General features: G+C 40.2%; 1 long non-coding RNA gene across 1 annotated transcript in view; it reads left to right on the forward strand.

The window, feature by feature from the left end:
• Positions 1 to 20,610, forward strand: part of LOC143694132 (uncharacterized) — a 36,298-nt gene extending 15,688 nt beyond the window's left edge. The window contains exons 3-4 of the long non-coding RNA XR_013182370.1: positions 10,064 to 10,334; positions 16,172 to 20,610. This is a non-coding gene — a long non-coding RNA (uncharacterized LOC143694132). The remainder of the gene's footprint in view (positions 1 to 10,063; positions 10,335 to 16,171) is intronic.
• The last annotated feature ends 265 nt before the right edge of the window (positions 20,611 to 20,875 follow it).

Here is a 20,875-nt window from a genome sequence, read left to right on the forward strand (position 1 = left end):
CCAGCAAGAGCTTTAGGCTTCAGTGCCATTTATCCACTATAGCTGAAATTGCTTTTGAAGGGTGCTTGGAGATTTGTTAGGACAGAGGTAGGTGAAAAGGAGAAAAGAATGGCTGTGGAAGGGACAGAAAAGCATAATTCAGAGAAAAGAGCTTTGTGCTGAACCTTGATGCTGTGAACTCTCATGTCTGAGAAATGAAGATCTATCAAAATGAATGTTAAATTAGGAAGTATGGCTATTGAGCAAATAACATGGTTTCAGTTCCTCTGACTGAATCATAACCAGGCCACAGCTTTTATCACTAGCCAGGAAATAAACCAGCCAAGTTATTTAAACGTTCTCCTCTCCAGAGTTACATTTGGAAGGGAGCTATGTGTCCTCTCTCCTTCTACCTATAAGGTGACCTAACTAGCTTCCCCAGAATGTCCCTGGCTTTCCCATCTGGGATCAACAGATCTAAGATGGCTGGTGTGAAAGAAGCAGAGACATATCCAGGCTCCCAATGGCCTAGTGGGATCAGATCTTCAAGGAAAGAAAAGATGCTGTTTTGTGTTTGTGTACCCTGAGGGACAGTGTCCACTCCAGCTTACAGGGCTGCTGCACCTCTCATCTCAGCCAAACTGGATTGTCAAGGGAAGGAGAGTGGGACAGCATGTTTGTATTCATCCTTTTGTCAGTAATTTTGTATTCTTTCACTTAAAACAGAGTTCTTTCTAAGTTACTGTCCAGCGGCTCAAGGACCAAATCTGCACTGTCCTTCTCCTCTTTCCTGCCATCAGAGGCTGGGCATTGTCTGCCCACTTCTGATAGCAAGCTCTTTGTTCTGTGTTCATGCACTGTTGCACCTGTGGAAGGCAGGCACCTGTTCTGTTAGTTGTATCAGAACAATTGGAAATATAGGCAAGAGGGAATTTCTGACATCATCATCTGGCTGGGGGGAGTGTAACAGCAAAACCCAGTGTGCAGGTCTGGGGAAAAAATGACATATAGTGGAAAGCTCTGTATCTCCTTGAAAATTGACACTATGCTACCTAGAGAAAAAGATATAACTTTGTGCTTCACCTTCAATTATTTGGTCATTAAGGTATTTCACAGCCTGAAATTGTACTTGTTTCCATGTTCTATTTAGGCGAAGGGTTTCCCTCCCCTGTCTCAAGCATTCCCAGAATGACTTGACAGTATTGCATTATTTTTGTATTGCCCTTCTATGAGGACTTTTTGTACCTCTGAGCTTTCTCAATGATACTCCAGCTGCATGCTAACTAGAATACAAAGCTGGTTTTTGCCTTGAAGGCAAACATGCGCTTCTCTTTGGGGAATCTCCGTGCTGGAATTTATCTATCACTGAGACATTAGATGTAGAAGATTTAAAACCATCCCATCACCTATTTGATGTGCACATACAAATCACAATAAAAGGACATCTTGCTTATACATGGGGGCACTTGTTGCTCAATAGCAATCATCTTTATGAGAAGTAGGTATTCTACTTAGAAACATCACATCAATTTAATTTTATTGGTGGGAAAAAATTACCCACACAATAAATAAGGAAGGGAATGAAAATGAGGCAAAACACACAGTTTTGTGAGGTTCTTTTGTAAAGCTGCTTCAGTTAGACAGCAACAACCAAGAGAGCTTCACCAGTGTCCCTGAAGTTCCTCTGTCTTACTGAAGCTAAGGATTTGATCCTGTTATTTGAACAATTGTGCAAGAGTGGCTGATGTTTAGGAATTAGGGGAAGCCAGACAGCCATGTGGTGTCACATAAGCCAATGATTTAGACTTAATTTTGTCTGACTGAAATATGTAAAGCAGTGGTCATGAAAACAGTAAGTAAAGACAAAGCAGTTTTGTCCTAAAATTGCTTAACGAAGGCAGCACTGGCTGAACAGTAGCACTGGTTTTTACTGACCTTTCATAAAGAAAAGGCAGTCTGTCTGTCATTATGCAAATTTAAGAACATCTGTTCCATGAAACCCTGTAATAATGCCTGAGGTTTGCATGCTATGAGAATAAAAACTGTTTTGACAAAGGCTACAGAGCACGCTTGTATTAGCCAGACAGCCCTTTTTTCTAGTCTGAGTCCACCTCAAGCATAGGGGGGCCAGACCTTCAGCTGGATTAATTGTTGTGGCTCAGTGGAACTGGTTTCTCAGAACACTGTTTTATTTTGTGAATAATGAAATCTAAGAGGTAACCCCTTTATCAGAGCATTGCTATTTCACTGGCAACAATGGCAGCAACGGATGGGTGACACAATGTGAATGTTTGTTGCAGCCTTCCTATGCAAGCCACAAAAGAGGCACCAGGCACTGTTTTCAGAACTCTGCCAACGACTAACTCACATCTGCTTTGGTTTAATGAAAAAAAAAAAAAAGAAAAGAAAAGAAAGCAATATTGACAGCAGATATAAACAATAAGTGAATGTCTCAGTTCTGTTTCATACTTAATAAACCTCAGGAAATACCTATTAAAATATATTGATTTTTCCCAAGACCATTACCACCTCTGAATTTAAATGATGGAGGGGCTGAGGGTTGTGAGTGCTGGGGACTTCTGCACTCCAGTGGCAACTGATAGAAATATTATGAAGATGGAGATCAGACAGGAACACAATGTACAGCTGCTCACACCATCTTTAAAGAAGAGCAACCACAGGCTGCTTTCATAGGCCTAACTAGAGCATGGGGGAATTAGAGCAGAATTTCATCTTGCCAACATACGTCACAGCTCCTTTTCAGCATCAGCAGTAGGAGCCTCCTCTGTGTATGAAGCCAAAAGAGAACTCTCTCCTTGGCTGCAGGGGGAAAGAGGAGGCTGTTTGACTTCTCTGCATGGGGGTAGTCACAGGCTAATGTCAGCCCTTGCTAGAGGACCTGTTGTAGAGCAATCATCACCCTCTCAGAGCCTAGCTGAGCAACATGGGACTCAAAAAATATTTCTGTCATGCCTATTTTTAAAAGCACTTATTAACTTTCACATCACAGATATTCACAGATATATACAGAAATATTTGCAAGGGCTCACAATCAGCTGGGAAGTTTTCCTCTAATAATGGGTTTTGTTTGATTGTTTGTTTTCAAAATCCAGCCTGATTTTTAAGGGTGGGAATTTGGCCAGCTTATCTATAGGAATGCAAATTATCTATCAATAATTTGACATTAGGTTGTCAAGGTGCCTCTGTCTGCCTCTGCCTGTGTCTGCTCACTGAACACAGGGTGGAAGCCAGGACTTAGCTCACACCACCCTCACAGCCTCGACATAGCTAAACAGGCCTGAACCAAATCCTGCCCCAGAGCCTGTAACCCAGAAAAGGCTATCCTCAGTGATTGGCCTTCATTTGCCCCAAACAACTAACACCAGGCAAGAGTCTGGCATTTGTTAAACCGTGTGGCGGTTATTTTGGGGGTGATGGTGAAAACAGTGCAACCTACACTATCTCTGCTCTCCTTTCAGGAAGTCACCACCACAGCCAGCAATTGTTGATATGGGTGCTTGCAGGAGATGAGCTCTGTGTCCCCTTTTCTCACTGCAATCCTCTTCCTGCCTGTTGAAAGTGACGGCAGTGTGGGACCATCTGCCTCACCACCACAGTGCTGAAATGTTTGTCCTGGTCTGGAGTGACTTTCTTGGGCAGGATGAGCATCAGCAATGGTTGCTGCAGCAAGTGGCCCTAGCAGAGCTCTTGGGAAATGGCTCTGTTTCAAGCATAGGGTTGCTAGTGTTCCTGAGGGCAGCACATGAGCAATGGGCTATTTCTGGCTGTTGTCAGCATGGTCATCCTATGGATATTTTTTCCTGCACCTTGCAGGTTGGGGGTGGCATCCTAGGGACTGCTGCTGGTTTCTGTTCATGTTTTTTTCTGATACCTCTCATGTATTTCCTCACAAATTAAATTTATCTTTGGCAGTGATCCCATATCAATTTTGAGTTTGTAGTTTTTTCCTTGTAAATATCTGTGACTAAAATGTTGGGAGTAAACTACACAGCAGATTAAAGAAATAGATATCAATATGTTTTTTTTTCCAATAAAGAATAGATCACTTGCTTTTAAACAGAATAGGTGAATGAAAATAGCAGATGAATGGTTAAAGCCTCAATTTGTTTACTGCTAAAATTAAAATGTTTTCCAGTCCTTAAAATTCACGCAGATGTTTTACCCTCAAAATCGGCATTACTAGCTCTTAGGCTGAGCGAGATCAAATGTGACAAGAGAAGCAAACAGAATTTTTTCTTACAAGATATAACCAAAAGGTCAGAATTCTATAAAGTGTGCTGACACTTTAGTGAAAAATGATGTTCTTAATCTGAAATTACCTTCTTGCATTTCTAAATGCAGTTATCGATCAAATATAGAAAAATCTATAGTGTTTTCCTTCCCTGTGTGAATCATCTTGCTTTCCAAGGTGGAACTGAGAAAAGAAAAAATGTAGGACAAAGCAACAAAAGCCAAAAATCTCCTAAATCAACTGACACCTTCATATGGTTTCAAAATTTTAGAAAGACATAATTTCCTAAAGCATTCCTAAAATAAAAATATTAGTGAACTTTTCAAGATATTTTATATGAGTTATATTCTTCCACCAGCTCGATAATTGCAATGGCCAAGCTAACTTGTTAAAAATAGTGCATTAATACTACATTTCTTGTATTTTTTTATTGCTTTCATTGCTAGTGTTTGTGAAATGTGAATAGACAGTCCCATCACCCAATATATGCCTGCAGCTTTAGCTTCATCTCGACATGCTATTATTATTGTGATTACTATATAATGCATCAGAAATTACTTCTTATTATTGTTTTAATCACGATGATTAACTCGGATGCCTTCTTCAAACGATGCAATTCTGCATCTTTATTTGAAATCATAAGAGACCTTCCTTCAAACCTGAGGCATGCCAGAACCAGACAGACAAATAATGTCACCAACTCTTATTTTATTACTGGTTACATGTCAAGTTTGTACTCTTTGGTGAATCTGCCTGTGAAGTAAACAACCTTGTTTGGTCACATTGTATATGGATAGCGAATAACACGTTCAGTTAACTCACTTTCCAGAGAGGCAGAATGTGAGGAAACAGAGATCATTTATTTATGGCATGATTCATATTTTAAAGCCATCATTTATTTATAGTGTTGATGCAGTTTTCTTACTACCGTCATATCACAGTTGCCTGTGCTTTCAAAAATAGCACAAGACCCCATATATTCCACAAACCAACACCCAGGCACCACGGGCCACGAGTGCAGCTTTCTAGTGTACACTGCACAGAACATCACAGCAAAATAATCCTTCATGCATAATTCACAAATCCAGTCTCTGCACGCTTTATGCACTGATGAATTACTTGGTTGTGCTGAGGTAATTCAGAATGAGCTAAAAAGCAAATTATGGCAGGCATGTACTGTAACATTATTATTCTGCAGGCCTGGATTTTGAAATTACTCTTTTTGAGACCTGATTCAGAAATATAATGTATTCAGCCTCCATTATATTTCAACCCAGTGTCTTATGTCTGAGGATGTCTGTGGACTTGTTTCAAAAGATAACACTGTCCAGAAACTCTATTTGATTTCTTTCTTTTTGCCTGAAATGGGCCTTGACATTTTAAAATCATTAAATGCAATCTGTTTCAAATGCTCACAAAAGGTCACAAAGACTATGGGACTGCTCCTGCTACACTATACCACCACAGCTCTGATCCACTTTAGCAGGGGGGACTAAGTGCTCAAGGCATTCAAAATCGAGCTCCTAATGTATTAAGTGCATTAGTAATAGTCACAGCTCTGCTAGAATTTCCATTTCAAGGTCTAGGTTACCAGGAGGAACATGCTGTTTGGGATGCAGTTGACTTTAAAAGGGTTTTAGTATTGTGTTGGATCAGATCCTGAGCACACACTTGATCTTTTCAGGATTTATTTTTTCCTTTTCCTGCAAAACATGAAAACATGGTTTGCCTTGTTTTGTTTTGTTTTGTTTTTTTCTTTTTTTTTTTTTGGTGGAGAGGAGAAAGGGGGGAGGTAAGAAAAAATATAGTTGGGGCACAGTCTGAAATAAATCCAACAGCATATTGCATGTATCAGCAGCTGTCTACAAGCCTCTCTTTAATTTCACACCACAAGTATCTGATGACAACCTAAGAGAAAAAGGAATAACTATAGAGAAGAGAACAGCTGTGACATGAATACCTTTCTTTCACACACTGCATTGTTGTCTATTTGACGTCAGAAAGACAATATCTCATATTACTGAAAAGAAAAAGGTTCACCCATTTGGAGAATGAGATCCAAAATGCACTAAGTTTGCTAAATTTAATCGAGTTTATGTAGCACTGGACCAGTTTTAAGACTGCCTTTTCCATTGATTGAAATCACTAGTAAGCCCTAAATCTCTTCTGTCAGGTCAGACTATGGCCAGACATGGCTTCTTAAGAAATCCTCACTCTCCTATTTCCAACTGTTCCTCCTCCCTCTGGATGTCCCCATTATCTCCATTGTGCCAGGGCAGTGTTCTCCTGGCCCCTGGTGAAGCCTTTTTCTCACCCTGATCCCAAGTTCACGACACATCTGTGTGGACAGCTGTGCTGGCACTACAGAAGTGGCTGTAGAGGCTTGTGAGTGCCTGGATGCTCCCTACAGCATTCCCACCAAGCAGCACACCCAGGGCTACAGCCTAACTTTCAGCTGGGTACTCCTCTGGCCCAGGAGCAATGTCACAGTCCTCAATCCCAGCCACCAGAACTACAGCGGCATTGTTGTAGGACAGAAGCAAAAGTTACCATTTATTTTATCCAGGGTAATGCTCCCAGTCTGGCTGTTTCTCACAGCTCTCCTTAGCTAAAGAGATAAGGCAGGCAGCAGGTCTGGCCATGCTTACAAGCCTGCACACATCTGTGCATTTATTTGTGCATTTTGGGCATAATGAGAGGATCAAAAGCAGTGCCTGGGCATGCTAAAAGGTCACACACAAAAACATCCTGGGAAACTCAAATGTGGTTTGGACTGAAATTGATACAACCCTCTCCAGTAATTGCATTGAAAGTTTTGGTCTTGCAGGACAACTCTTTCTTGCAACTATTTTGATCGAAGCCATAATAAAGTGCTACAACTCAGCTCAGAGAAGCCCATCCATATTAGTAACATTTTTTGCCACATTTGGTTCCAAAGGGATGAAGTTTACTGTATGGATATCTTAGTGAGATAAAGGCCATGATGCACCAGTGTAGACCACCACTGGTCTTATTTGGTAAGGTGTGACAGTGTGCAGAGATTTCAAGGGCCAAATTCAGAAAAGGCTACAGGCGACTAAAGTGAGAATTCAGAAGAATTTAATGTTGTGGAATCAAAAGTGAGATCTGGGAATCTCACTTAAACCTTTGTTTATAATCCAGCACAGTCACTCCTGAATTTGTCTGAAAGAAAAAGGTGATAGAAGGGAAGGTCTGTCCAGTGTGGCCACTGCCCTATGAATACAAGGATGAGGTTACTTCCTCCTCATTTAAAAGTTTACAGCACAGACCTCTGTCTCTGACCTAATTGTCTAGACTCCTCTTATAGTCATTAGAATCAGGCACTTCTAAAAGGCAATTTATCTGACCTGTTTTAAATGAGTCTGTAAAGGGGAAAATTCACTATACCTTGGAAATGCATGTTCTTTGCCAGAGAGCAAAAAGGGTGTGTGGATGGTGACAAAGACACTGCAAGTTAGGCAAGAAGGATCCCACTTTAAATAAAGGATTCCCAGAAAAATTTATTCTGGCATTTCCCAGATTTAGACTCCAACTAATCCCCATTTATCTTCTGGGTGAGTGGGAACAGGTGACATCTTATAGACATGTTTCTTTGACCCCCAGGAAGCACTGTGCTTCTGCAGCCCTCTTGCCCCTGACATCTAAGAAGTGAAGCAGTGCAAAATACACAGTCACCCATAAATGGAAACTGTTGATGTGTGAAACGTGCATGTCCCAACATCTCATCAGCTTTATAGTTGGAGCTATTTTAGGCTTCCACAAACGATTTGTAGCAAAGGTCTGGCAGGGCTAGCAGTAACTGCAGAAAAAGTATCACTTATAAGCTAATTTTGCACTCAAGAAAGTTACACAGGGTTCTTGTAGACAAATGAAGCTCCTTCTGTCCCATGCCTCACCACTTGTAACAGCTCAGGTTTTCTCTTCTGAGACCTGGAGCCATGGAGTGACCCGTGCAAACTGTGACTCTAACATGCTTCTGTAGCACTATGGGATCACACCCAGCAGTGCTCATGAAATACCCCCAGCACAGCATCCTGCCCATGGGCTGTGCTCCCAGGCCCAGAGACAGGCCTTGGAGGAAGGGCACATGCAACAAAACCACGAAGGAAGAGGCTTCCCTACACCTTTCATTCCCCACTCTGCCCCTGAGCTTACCTACACTGAGCACATGCCCTATCCAGATTTTCTCCCTGTTTAACTTACTTTTGGATAGGTGCTGTCATGAATTTGAAATCTGATGCTGAGGATGAATGTGTTTGTGATCTACAGATGGATAAATTCTACATCTGAATAAATGCACGGGAACTGAAAAGAAAAAATGGCATTATTGTATTTAGGTTATGTTTTGGTGTCTGCACAATTAATTCAGAAAGTTATCTAGAGCAAGATAGCAAGATATTTTTAGCATATGATGGTTCAATACTGCTAACCTTCTGTAATCCTTAAGTAGTTCTTTTACAGTGCACTTTAAAATTATATTTTACACGTATGTATGGCAGTTTGTAGTCTACTTAAAATAAATATTTCCCATATATCCATATGCATGATCACACTTATTTTGTAGTACAAGATGTGCTGACAGAGATTAAAAGATTGCAACACAGCAGAAGGCGTTGTGCTATCTTGCAAGTGCAAAGTAGGTAACTTTATCTGACTCAGTTTTTAGCATCTGTCTTCCGATTCATAACAGCTCCTGTTCCACATAAAACTATAATCATTTCTTCAGGCATGACATTGTAGACTCTTTGGGGTTGTAGCAAATAAAAACCTAAATAGAAGTTTAAGTCCCAAGTGTGAAAATGCTTAAACTGCCAAGTTTTCTTAATGCAGTATTCAGTACAGCCTTTGTGCTGGGGCAAATCACCAGAGCCTTTCAAGTGGGTTTGACAATAGCTACTAATACCTGTTTTTGTTAAAAGGATGTAACACCTTCCCTTTCTGGGTGCGGTTAATAAGGAAAAAACCTCTCCTTCCTTTAAACCCCATATTTCCTCCTAAAACTGAAATTCCTTGCAAATTTCCTTACAAAACTCTAGAAGCAGGGTCCATTTGCTTCCTTGTGCCTTGTTATAAAGTCAATCTGATCAGCCTGAAGTTGTGCCTGGGCTCAGTCAGGAGTGAGGCATGCTGAGTGCTGCAGTGAGCAAGGAGGTGACAGGAGGAAGCTTGCTGTGTTTTTGTCCATTCGAAGGGGGTGTCAGTACCAATTCCTGCTGGGGAGGCTGAGGAATCAGGGCACAGGGATGCTCCTTGGCACTGTGCTGCAGCCCAGCGAGCCCTTGGCAGCACTGCTGCTCATCCACCCAGCCCATTGCTGTGGCACTGGTGCCAGCCTCTTTGCTTGCTTCACTCACCAGCACCAGGGATGGGGCACAGTGCTGCAGATTTCACCTCAACAAGTCACAGGATGTGTTTTATTCTGCTTTGTTGTCTTCAAAATTTTTTGTCCTGGTGGACCTGGAGGCCAGTAAAATCCAGGCTGGCTCCATGGGAAGGGGAGCGGTGCTGCCCCGCTGCTGACAAAGTGATGGCAGTGGAATTATAAATTGCAGCAACAAGTCTTCATCCTCTACTTTGTCTTTCTCCACCTTTGCCTCTTCCACTTTTTCTGGCATGTCCTTTTTACACACTTGGAAGGGATTTTCGGATGTTTTTATCAGCAAATAGCAACAGATTCTGTATAACAGGCTTCCTTGTAAGGAGAGCAAGATCAAGCCAAGAAATACAATTTAGACAAAAATAGTGTCAAAACATGCAAGTAAATGAGTGAGACACTGAACTCTGGTATTTCTCTTGCCCTTTCTCACACAGGCTAAGAAGTGGATCCCTCACCTCTCAGCTCATCATCTCATGTGCTGGACAAGGGAAAACCCCTGGAAGCTTGCTGCTGTTTCAGACATGCGTGCTGAGAAGGGAATTTGGCATGGAGCAAATGGACAGGACCTTTAGGTGCCTGACCTTCCCTCAGGACTGTGGTGGGGGAGGCACACTTCACTGGGATTGCCTGAGCTGAGCACAGCAAGGAGACATTGCAAAATATTCCTTGCTTACTCCATGCTAATTCTCAAGCAGGAAATGAAAAGTAAGTTTCATGAAATATCACTACCAAAGCAAGAACTACATGAGCCAAAGGCATATCAGCTGTAGAAAGGACTACTTAGGAACATTTAAGTATTTTAATTAAAATAATGAATAATATAAAAAATAAAAATTAACAACATAATTGTAAAGAATCTTTTTAGGCTACCAACTTGCTAAAAGAATTTGTTAGAGAAGGAGAAAAAACAATCCTACATTCTCTCCTAAAGCAAACGAACTCTGTTAAGTCATTGCTCATGACATTTATATTTCCTAAATACATTGCCAGTAATGAAAAGAACCTCAGGTATGGAAGCTTCTTACTTTTCATAATTTTCACAGATTTTTAGAAACTCACACTATCTATAAAGATATTTCACAAGACCGGATATGATTGGCTGTTGACTCTGTTATTCAGCCAATATTTTGAAAGACTAATACTGAAGTAGAAAATTGAGTTTGTATTAGAAACCCTATAAAGAGAATAAAACCTATCCAAGAGAGGAAAATAATCTATGACAGGACACTTATCTAGGAGGAAGAAACAATCCATTTTCTGACATTTTTATATTTTAAACAGCAGTGTGAGAAGATCAGTGAAAAACAATTTGCATTTGATTCAAGTCCCACAGTATGAAAAATATTCTTCTGAAAATGAACTTGATAATTTATAATGCTTTTTAAATTCCATTTCCCAGAACAAGTAGCCTTTCCAGATCAGTAGTAGAGAAAGAGAAAGAAATTCTGAAAAACTAAAGGTTACAAAGTCAAGCACTGTTAGGTGAATAAGTGACAGCTAGGGTTTCTAGTAATTTAATGTTTAATGTATTACTAAATTTTGCCCATGGCGATCATTGCTGCACATTAATTTTTCAAAAAATTCCTTCCCTAGAGTACAGAAAGTCCTCCTCTATCAGCAGGTATTCTTCAGCTTGCTTTTGTAATTATTTGAATCTAGACCTCATCCTCTATACTATTCAAATGAAACTTTAAATGTACGGTCATTAGAGTCCTCTTAGTGTTATCTCATTATAACCCAGAGATGCCAAAAGCAATTTTTATAGTTGCTACAGAAAAACTTAACAGTTGATTCTCCCCTCTGATAAATTCATGTTGTTTACTGAACTAGTCCTGCAGGGGCTAAATGGCAAATGCTGCATGGTTGTGTTAATCCCCTTTCTTGGAGGAATGTGGGACAAGCCAGGGACAGAATGAGCAAAGGTCACAGTTGTATAATACTCTTGAACCCATAAAGGGAATACCAGAATCATAACATCCATATGCTTCTAATAAAAATACAATAATAATACTTAGTCTATACCTTGCCTGTTAGAGGAAATGACACTTTATTCACAAGAGCAGCTCTTTTGAAAGGAGTTTATTATTGCTACTGTATCAGACAGTGAAGGAAATATTGTGAGCCTAAAACAACTGAGCAGAAAGGTGTCATGGTTGAGCACTAGGAAAATTTCTAGTCCTCCATTCATTCTTTCCAGGTGCAGCAATCCTCCTCTGAAGGAGCAAATCTTTTGATTTTCATCCCCTTCTGATCCTTTTACTTAAGAAGCTGTGATGAGACACATGTCTGTAGGGATAGCTGAGCTATTTGTGTTAGATCAGCTACATGTTTGTGTTACCAGCAGAGCAAACCAAGAAAAAAATTATGGAAAAGGAGATAAAAATATTTGCATGTTAAGATAATAACATCAGAAACACAGCATCATTTCTAAGCCACAGGCTGCTTACAGGGGTTTGTTTGTTGTTATTATTGCTTTTTTGAAAGAGAGATATTAAGTTCTGAGTCTTAGCCATGCAATATTAGCAAGCTCTCACAAGTAGAAGTGGTAATTACAAGGCTTCGTTCATTGGGAAGCATGCTGAAAGCCTGAGGGGCAGGGTTTCTTTGGATGCTGTAATTGTACTTCCTTCTCGTAAAAGGATGCTACTTATTTCTCACAACAGCCAGGTAAGCATAAATACTTACCTTTAGCAGACCCAAACCACTGTCCATTCATGACAGGGGAAAGACTTTCACGGTCCTCAGCAAGTGCTGCTGGATTGGGCTCACAAACCCTGTCAAATAAAGCCAATAGATTTATTGCTCTGAATGGGAATATTCATGTGCTTTGCTATGTTAGCTGAGGAGATCAAGCAGTATCTGTATATCTACATCAAGTCTGGCACAAGAACAGAATAACAAACATTTCATTTGGAACCAAAAGATAGAAATCTCCAGCTGGAAAATGCTGAGTTGAGGTCTCCACCACATGGGACCCATGCACCTTCAAACCATTATTCAATCTGAGTAGGCTGCTGCTCTCTCCATTTCTCTGGCTTTTCTTTTGTTCTGAGCTGCCTTAGTTGCTTTTGTTTGTTTCTGGAGCTCTTTTAGGCCTTTTAACACACTGCTTGTGGCTCTCAGAAACTGATCTAACACTCCTCACAAAATTCTCAACTTCAGAGCGCTCTTTGCGAAAGCTCATTTATGATGAATATTCCAGTTCCAAGGTTACAACCTTACAGCTGAAGCAGACTACAGACTTCATCAAGTATCCCCTACATGACTTTGAAGAAAAATGCTAAAGCCTTAGTCTTTTCCTACCCCTAGTTTTCCAACAGTCTTTTATTCCATGTGATTAAGTCTGTAAGGAAATAAACATTCTCTCTCTAGCACAAATGTTATTTTCTGGAAGTCTGTGTTGTTTTTCATTTCTTGATCCAATCTGGTAATTTTTTTCCAGATCTTCCCACCTGTTCTGTAAAAAGAGCAGTCTGACAACTTCTCTCTTCTTTTTAGAAGTTTTCTAATTAGTCTAATTAAAAGATGATAGTCTGTTCCCAAATTGCTCATCTTCCCCCCTGCTTTCTCTCCAAGGCTCAGTCATTTACAGGTAGTCTCCAGGAGTGGTTTGTGTGACTGGACAATCATCAGATTTAATAACTATCATTATTCACCTAATGACAGCTTTAAAGATTTCTCCTGTCAGCTCCTGTGGTTTCAGCTCAAGATGAAGGAAGTAGATATTGGCAAACCCCTTCCTTCTGATTACTGTCCCATTTAACACAGCAGTAGAATCATCACAGCACACACCTGGGGAAACACCTCTGTGCCAGGAAAAATTGATCAATAACATGCTTATTTCTCACATCTTTGCTTTAGGTGTAAATGACCAAAAAAAAAAAAACCCAACAAAGAACCCAAGAAAAAGGAAAAAATGCATTTAATTTTGCTTTATTTGGAATTCTGGATAGGAAAAAGCACAGCCAGATGGCAGGAAGTTACCAGTTCATTGACACTACAGGGTTTGAAACCATGGGGAAGGGACTTTGCCACCTCAGGCATGGTCTGTCTGGAGCAGTGCAGAGAAGGCTACAGTCACAATTTTAAGCCTGAAGCTAAATGTCACAACCTGACTCTTAATCAGGTTCTTGCAGTTAAAACCTTTTTCCATGGGACTGTATATTTAATAACAACTGAGGGTGGTGTCTCCAAAGACGCAGGGTGTGAGCAGAACCTAAGGGCTCTTCCCTGGTATTCCAGCTGGCTGACACATCTGAAAGCAAACCTCAGCCTGCTCTAGAAAGATGTAGTTGATGGATTTCATCACCTCCTCATTTATTCATTCATGTACCAGTGGTCTGTGGCCCATGACTCAGAGCCTGTTGAACTTCACAATAGTTGTTCCCATGAATCTCCATGGGTATTTTATTTAGCCTCCCCCAAAGCAATTTATTTTGGAGAGTTTTCCTTTCTAAACATTTCTCCTTTGCAAATGTTTGAATAGAAGTTTTCAAAACTCACAATGTGTCTTGAAGCGTATTTGGGGAGGGGCAGTTGCAGTACACAATTATAAAAGTCAGCAATTCTTTTTCAATCTTCAAAAGGATATTATTGTGTTATGGCTACAGCTATGGAAGTGGAGATGCAAAATAAGAAGCTATTACAAAATCTGAAGGGAATCTGGCTTTGCAAGAGTCATGGACAGAAGACAGGATGGCTTAGTTCACATGGAGCTCTGCAAGAACTTTTCATAAAGCCCGTGTCAAAATGAAAACATTGGAAAACCATGCACTCTTGAGCTGTTGCATTCCCAGAGGACTGGGCTGGAGCAGCTGGTGTGAAACATGGACCATTTTCTCCACATGGGCAGTGCACAGCTCCCAGTCCAGAGCTGCAATGTGTCCACCCCCCTTGATCTCTGGCAGGGGTCCAGGGCAGGCTGGTGCAGAGCTGGCTCCAGATGTTCACCTCTGGAGCTGTGCTGTTGGTGACAGACCAGCAGGACATGTGCCAGGCTGCTCTGGTGACTGACATCCCCCTCACCCAGAGCTGCCCCTGCCAGTGGCAGGAATTGCCCACCAGCTGACCTGCCTAACAGGAAAAGAGCAAAACTGGATGCAGCCCTGATGTGGCTGGTTGAATGCCAAGGCAGGCTTCAGTCTTGCTTGAAGGCAAGTCTGTGTAGACATAACAAAGGGCAGCTCTCTCCCTTTCAGTCACAGTCCTGCCATGGAGCTTACCTCTGTCTGAAAGACGTGAGATTGCTCCTGCTGTCTGGTAATACAATTAAAAATATTTTATTTTCCTCTTGAGTCCTTGAAGATATGTGAATGTGGGTGTGAGAGACTAAGCACAGGCAAATGTGACCTTTCTAAATACCTTAGCATAGACTGAGCATTTTATACTCTGTAAACTGTTCTGTTTTCTAATTTAAAGGACTGGGCATTTGTTCATTGTAATACTATCTTAGAAGAGAAAGAAAAAAGAGCAGTAAACTTAGGAAAGTAAAATAGGTTATAGTCTCAATGTTCTGGTGCAGACAAAGCAAAAGTAAGTCTTTGCTTGGATTCACAGTCTGAACCTTGTTTAGGCCAGACTGCAGCAGCAACGTGAGTGGGAGCAAGTTAGTCCTGTATCTATGCTTCTAGCATACCTATATCATAAAACTTGAGTGGCTCACCTTCCTTTCCCTTCAAGAGAGAAAAGACAAAAACACAAATACCCTGGGAAAGATGTAACAAGCAATGTGTAAAATGTAAAGTATTTTTACAGACTATAGTTCGACTGTTTTAGACTACAGTTTGACTGTTTTCTGAGTGCCAGGAATTTTATGAATGGACTCTTTATGGTGTTCAACCAATAAACCTCCAACATTTAGAGTCTTTTTTTGCTCTGTTTTTTTCTTCTTATTTTGTTGTTGTTGTTTGGTGGTTTTTGTTTTTTTGTTTTTTGTTTTTTGTTTTTTTTTTTTTTTTTTTTTTTTTTTTGTGTGTGTGTTTAATTTCAAACTCCTCTATCAGGGCAGTGTAAATCAGAGAGCTTGGACGTTTGTGAAAATTATTACTATTATATGTGGCTCATCTTTATTACCCAACCATAAAATTCAATGTCAATATTTCTGAGACAAGGTGTGCTTAATGTCTTTCTTTTTTTTTTGGTCAGGTGATAATCTATTATTCCTCTTCACCAGGACCTATCTGTAATGATGCATAATAGGACTGTTTTAGACCACACAGCAGGAGGAAGTACAGATCAATAAATCATTCTCCCAGTCCCCAGAGTCTTTTGGGAATAACAAAGAGCATACTTTAATAGCAATTGTACAGCCTATTAGCCCTTTGTTGGAGGTAAGGTGAAGAAAAAACATAGTTTATACTCAGGAACATAGAATACTTCAAATAGACTTCTAAGTGGTATTTCTTCTGGGTAGCTAGCAGGGCTGGTTTCCTAGGAATAATAGAAGTGGCCTGCATTTTTGGGCTACTCCTAGTGCAGTGGTTATTGCAGCTGGAAAGATTTGTTTCTAGGGCTCATCTCCTTGTTTTCCTTCATTCATACAGTAATTAATCTTCAGTAATGTGGTAAGATCTCCCACCAAGGCACCAAAACTTTGTCCAAGGGACAAGAGAAAATCTTTTTCCAGTTGGAAAAACCAGGAAGAACAAAGCTTGTCCTAAACCCACCCACAGCAACGACTTGCCTAACCAGAGTGCTGCACTAAAGGTGAACAATCTTGGACCAACAAGATCCATCCATCCTCCATCTTGAAGCACCCTGAGAATAGAGCCAGAAATACTCTCCAGGACTTTAAGTTCAAATTTTTCAAATGTAAGTAAATGACAGCAGACCTGCTGCTCTCCTCTGTGTCTGAGTGTACTGGCATGGGAAAAACTCAGCTGTAGCACGCTGTGCATGACGTGCACTTGCATGTCAAAGTACAGTCTGGGCCTTGGAGCTCATTGCCAGAGCTCATCTGCAGCATCTGCTTGGGAGAGAAGTGAACCAAGGTGATTGCTTCCAGCAATTTGTGGTTTAGGGATCTCTCATGTTGGGGGACTGCATCCAGACTTCCATGTTTAACCTGTCCTTCATGGGTTTGTCTATGGTGCACCCTTACCTCCCTCAAGCATTTCTGCAGAAAGTTCTCATTTCTCCTCAAATGGTCGCCCTTCCATAGACTTCACTGTGCTGGACATCCTTCCATGCACTTATATAGTGCCATCAAAGATGACATAAGCAGAACTGTGGGTAGTTTTCAAGCTATGGAACCTCAGATATTTATACAGGGGCTTAACAATGCTTTCTGTCCTGTCCTTTGCTCCTTTCTCAATAGTTAATCATATTTTATTTGCCTTTCTGAGTGCTGCTGAGCACTGAAATGGCACTTTCAGAGAACTATTCACAATGACATTAACATCACATTCATAAATGTAATAAAATTTAGAGCTGTCATAACCTTCTCCCAGACTATTTTGGTTTGATTACATTTCCCACTATGATCTCTGGAGGCTGGAGAGCATTTTTGACACACAGTAGACTTTTTGCATAGATACTTCCTTTATTACCACCCCTTCAAGTGGCTTGTGCAGCTGGCATGGACAGTGTATTCTTATTCTTGGGACATTCTGAAACAATACCTTGTGAGTTTGTGTCCTGTGGAAGCACCCACTAGCTGTGCTTTATTCAAGAGACAGTTTGTTCTATCATTTGTTGCACTGTTAACCTGCCCTGCCTCTCTAGAATATCTCCTCCTCACAGCAGAACACCTACATTCTTAACTCATGGAGAGTAAAATGTTCTTTTCAGCTGGGAACCCACTTCATAAATCTGTGTGTGAATATTTCCAGTACATCAGACCTGTTATTTTACAAAAATATGCATATTCACAGCCATATTTTATGCAAACACGTACATACCGTTAATATACGAATTTCATTAGTGTCTCTTGATTGGGTCTAGACAAAACAAGGATGTCTTCAAGGGGTACAATGAGAAGAGTTCATTATGCATATGCAGTTAAATGGGATGAGATCTGTAAGCAGAACTAATATCTTTCATTAGACAACTGGTGTAGTTTAAAAAATCCCCAAGCTCTTGGACTCCTTGGATATTTAGATCTGAAAGAGAAACGTCAGCTTTAAAAGCTAAAGACAAGCACAGACCAATTGCTCAGAATTTAGTTAAATATGTATCAATTAGATAATCATCTAAAAAATGACAGCTGGTATCAGTGAAGTAGAGGTAGAGTACCACTAGAAAATGTAGACTTGGAGTTATTTTTTCCTCAGCACTTGGCTTTTATCAACATTGAATTTCATTTGCAATTTTATCACCCTGTCTCTCCAGTAATGTGAAAGCTTTCTGCAGCTCTTCACAGCTCACTGTAGATCTGATTATTCTGAATCACTTTGCCATTAGCAACCTTTATCACCTCACTATTCCTTGCATTCACAAGATGATTTACATTAAGTATCCATACACCCGTCTTTATTAAACAGTAATGGCATCCTGGCACTGCAGGGCACCACAGCCATAGTCTGTGCTGTATTCATCACCAAGATTTTCTAAATTTTGAAGTAAAAGCAGTTTTCATGAAGATGGCCATCACAAAAATCAGTGAGTTGAGTTTTTTGAGTTCTTGAGAATGTTTGAGGAAGGATTCACTTGACAGCTCTACCTAAAAATAAAACGAAAGCCAGAAACCTTGGGAATGCAGTACAGCTCCTCTGGAAAATGCTTGTTTACGTCTGGTGAAGATCTATCCATGTGTATTTTCTGCTTTTAATTATGCATCGCATTCTGTAATTTTTCAAAGACTATTACAAAATACTTTCTATTTCACCCTGAGCTGTAAATTTATTGACCTCTACCTCCCTAACTTGTGAGCCAGCCACTATACCTGCTGATTTAGAGCCTTGTAACAGGGTAAGCTTTAGTGGAATTGCATCTGCTGTGCTTTCAGATCTAACCTTGATTTGAACACTGGCCAAACAGAGGTATGGAGCTTTTGTTTACAGTAATTTCCTATATCTCAGGATGGAACAAAAGAAAAATCTATTCACCAGTAAATAAATGACTTCCAGCATGGATTGACTTTTCTGGCAGGAAATGCAATTTCATGATTGGTCATAGTATTTCCACATGAGATTTGTCTGGATTTCTGCCAAATATTTAACATAGTCTACATGTATCTTTGGAATTGGAAAAGCTATTATTTAAATGCTTTAGTCTGTACTTCAGATAGAATAATGTGCCTGACAAGCATGGTAGATAGTTGGAAAATACTAATTATCATCATTTACAGGTTATTTAAGATTCAATAGTTCTTTTTCTGGAATTTCTTTGCCTTTAAATTTTGTATTAAAAGTTTGGGAAATATGAGAACTACTATTTTTCACTCTTAGCATGGAAAAATGAATTCTTACAGACATAATAAATAAGACATCAGTGACAGAACACTGCAGACCCTGAATTTCTCTGTCCCTGGGCCCTACACTTTCCATGCTTGTCTCCTGTGAGGGGAACAATAGATGGGCACCTTTCCAAAACATTTCCTACTTGGCAGCAAAATAAGACTTCACCCACTGTGCAGATCGATGCCATGCCCTCTAGGTTACAACAGCTGGAAATGTTAATTCTTGATTATTATCAGTGGGCAGCTGAATTAAGACCTCACTGAAATAAGTGAAGGAACTGATGTTGCTCAGTACCACAGTGCTATGCCCTCTGTTAATCCATACTGTGTCAGTGTAAAGCAGACAACAAGTGCAGAGATCCTGCGTATTTCCCCCACTATGGTCATTCCAATACTGAAATGAAGTCAGTATAAGGTTCACTTAAAGCTCATATTATCCAATGTGAGACTGAATTATGATGCATCATGTAAGTTTGCCCCCAAGCATTTCTGCATGTAGATTTGCCCTTTACCCTTAAGCTCTTCCTCATTGGTTACTCCCTCCTCAGCTCCGACAGGTTTTTAGAACCACATCACATAGGAAATTATTTTGTAATAAAAACAGAGTGGGCAGCAGGTTGAGGGAGGTGATTCTGCCTCTCTGCTCCACTGTGCTGCCACCCCCACCTGGAGTGCTGCATCAAGCTCTGGGGTGCTGAGTGCCAGCAAAGCCTATTGGAGCATGTCCTCAGGAGGGCCACAAAGATGATCAGAGGATGGGACAAATCTTCTATGAAGACAGGCTGAGACAGTTGGGGCTGTTCAGCCTGGAAAAAAAGGCAGCAGAGCAAGCGTGTAACACCTTCTAGTGCATACCAGGGACCTATAAGGGAGCTGGAGAGGGACGTTTTACAAGGACATGTAGTGAATGGCTTTAAACTGAAAGAGGGTAAATTCAGAGTAGATAAAAGGAATAAAATATTTTACAGTGAGGGAGGTGAAGACTGGAGAGAGAGATGGTAGATGCCCCATCACTGGAAACATTCATTGTCAGTTTGGATGGGACTCTGAGCAACCTGACCTAGTTGAAGATGTCTCTGCTTATTGCAGGAGGAGGTGGACCTACATGACCTCTAAAAGTCCCTTACAACCCACACTCTTTATGTGATTTTGTAGTTCTGTGATTTTAATTTCATTTTAAAAAATTAAATGGAAAATGCCGAAGAACAAATGTATCTTTTGAGGTACTTTTCATGGAAGGTAGAAGGCAATATTATCTCACTCTTGTCACTGGAAGATCTAAATCTCACTGCTTTGACTTACATAAATAAATAAGTAGCCTGTCAGAGCTTAACCACTTTGTAGGGGAGTTTTAGTAGTCATATAAGAAAAGAAGTAGTTTGGTGTCCATAGTGTGAAAAAATTGTTATCTTTCAGATTTCTATTTTTTTTTACAAGTTAAACCTATTTTTTAGAGATATATTTTCAAAAGGTAAGATAGGAACATCATGGTGATAACTAAGAAAAATGTTGTCAGGTTATGCTGACCATATTTAGACTGTTTTATTTTGAATTCAGTTCCAGTCAAAAAAAAAAAAAAAAAAAAAAAGGGCTAAAAGGGCTATGAGCTAAGTCTAGGAGTGTGAGAAAAGACCTTGTTCATCTTTTGTGAAAATGGGAGTCTCATAAATATCACAAATGCCTTGCCTTTCTATTTGTCAAGAATGGAAGAAATGAGGCTCCTCTAAACCTGGGAAAAGGGTAGAATTTATAAAGAGGAGTTGTATTTTATTTTATTTTGTTATCAAGGAAATAGACTGCATTTTGTTATGTCTCTTTCCCAAGATAAGATGAAGGAAACTTTAAAGAA

Source organism: Agelaius phoeniceus, chromosome 5 (assembly GCF_051311805.1).
Source record: "Agelaius phoeniceus isolate bAgePho1 chromosome 5, bAgePho1.hap1, whole genome shotgun sequence".
Classification (NCBI taxonomy): domain Eukaryota; kingdom Metazoa; phylum Chordata; class Aves; order Passeriformes; family Icteridae; genus Agelaius; species Agelaius phoeniceus.